Here is a 2,094-nt window from a genome sequence, read left to right on the forward strand (position 1 = left end):
ACCTTGCTTAAGGTCATGCTTAGGGTAAAGCGGCAATGCTTAAGGTGCAACACAAGTCAAGCATGAGCAGAAAAGTCCATTTTACTATAAGTCTGCCGAGATTTGCTGAAGGTCTGCTTAACCTTAAGCAGACAGTGCGACCAGAGGCTAAATTTGCTAAGAAGCTGCTTAGGGTTAAGCCGAACCCTAAGCAGAATGCCCAGAACGTGAATAGTGCTGCTGACTTGGATAATTTTACACCTCATTTCCTATCCACTCCTTGTCTTTTATTTACTTTTAGGGTAACTTTTAGGGACCATATAAATTCATCATTTCCTTATTTTTGCAATAAGAGGAAGGGGAGGAAAAAAAAAAGAAAAGAAAATTTAATAGAAAGAGAGAGAGAAGACGCCATTCTCTCTAGGAAGAGGAGTCACTTTGCGAGTTTGGAGCTCGAAACCAGAGACCTTGGTTCTTCCACCTGGGTTTTCCTATTTCAGTCCTTTTATCATGTTTTTCTTTATTCTTCCATCTATATTTCTTGTAAATACCATCATAAGTGAGTAATTTCTTTAGATTTCAGAGTTGGGAAATATGTTTTAGATTAATTTGTGGATTTGGACTGGGTATTTCCTTATTTTACATGAATATGAGTTTTGATTCCTTCCTTGTGTGCTTGATTTACTTGCCTAATGTTGGTACCCATTGGGTATTGTGTTAATCTTTGATTGAAGGACCGAAAGGTGAAAGTCATTGATGGGTAATCATGGATTGGAACTTAAAATCACCTAGATTTAGAAATAAACTAGGACTTTAAGAGGAATTAATTATTGGTTACAAAACTTAATGGGTTTTAAAGTAATCAAATACATACGAAAGTAGGTTTGGTTATTTTAGAATACACTTTGATTTGCTTGAAAAAGATATCAAAGGGATTTAGAATCAATTTCCTTCAAACTCTATTTTTCCTAAAAATTGGAATGCCCAAGACAAATCCCAATTAATTTATGCATAAACCCCCAACTCTGGAATCACTTTTACCATAATTAGACTTTCGTTTAAATTACCCATTGTTAATTTTAGTTTAATTGCGAACTAGAATTAGAATTTATTTGTTTGCTCTTTACCCATTTCAATTAGATTAATCAATTTACCTTGCTCATTTACATTTACCATTTATTCATTAATCATTAGCCCAAATAATCGCTTCATTCATAGTTTAGTAATCAAACAGCAAATCCTCGTGGGAACGATACTTGATTCATCACTTTATTACTTGAGACGACCCGTATACTTGCGGATAAGTCACATCAAGTTTTTGGCGCCGTTGCCGGGGATTTGATTTTTGTTTGATATTGAACAATTGTTTGTTTGGTTAATTTGGGCATTTTATTTTATTTTCTTTTTACCATTTTACTTTGAGAATTTGTTTATTTTTGTTTTTCAGGTGCTTTATTTTATGAGAAGGACAAAAAGTGAAGAAATCAATCTATTCTTTGACCCAGAAATAGAGAAGACAGCAAAGGCTTTAAGAGCAGAATCTAAAAGGAGAAAAGCTGAAATTAAAGCTCAGCAACAACAAGAAAGAGCACAAGAGCAAGAGCAATTACAAGAAGAAATGGCTGACAACAACAACAATAACAACCGCTCTGTGAAGGATCATGCCTATCCTAACATTGGAGATTTCATGCCAAGTATCACAAGACCAAGGGTAGAAGCTAATAATTTTGAACTGAAGCCTGCACTTTGTCAAATGGTACAACAAGCACAATTTGGAGGAAATCCAAGTGAAAGTCCACATGTGCATCTAGCACACTTTCTTGAGATCAGCGATATGTTGAAGATAAATGGAGTTTCTGATGATGCAATTCGACTTAGATTATTTCCTTTTTCTCTGAAGGACCGAGCTAGAGAGTGGTTACATTCTTTGCCACCGGGTTCTATCACAACATGGGATGAACTTTCTCAAGCATTTTTGGCTCAATATTTTCCACCAAGCAAGACAGCTAAGCTAAGAAATGAGCTGACTTCTTTTAAACCTAGAGATGATGAGAGCTTGTATGAAGCATGGGAGAGGTACAAGGATTTGCAAAGGAGATGTCCACATCATGGGAT

General features: G+C 35.6%; 1 non-coding gene across 1 annotated transcript; it reads right to left on the reverse strand.

Annotated features, from left to right (window-relative positions):
* Positions 1-1,987: 1,987 nt before the first annotated feature.
* On the reverse strand, positions 1,988-2,094 carry LOC131173738 (small nucleolar RNA R71). Its single transcript, XR_009144052.1, has one exon. It is a non-coding gene; the product is annotated as a small nucleolar RNA R71 (small nucleolar RNA).

Source organism: Hevea brasiliensis, chromosome 14 (genome assembly GCF_030052815.1).
Source record: "Hevea brasiliensis isolate MT/VB/25A 57/8 chromosome 14, ASM3005281v1, whole genome shotgun sequence".
NCBI classification, from domain to species: domain Eukaryota; kingdom Viridiplantae; phylum Streptophyta; class Magnoliopsida; order Malpighiales; family Euphorbiaceae; genus Hevea; species Hevea brasiliensis.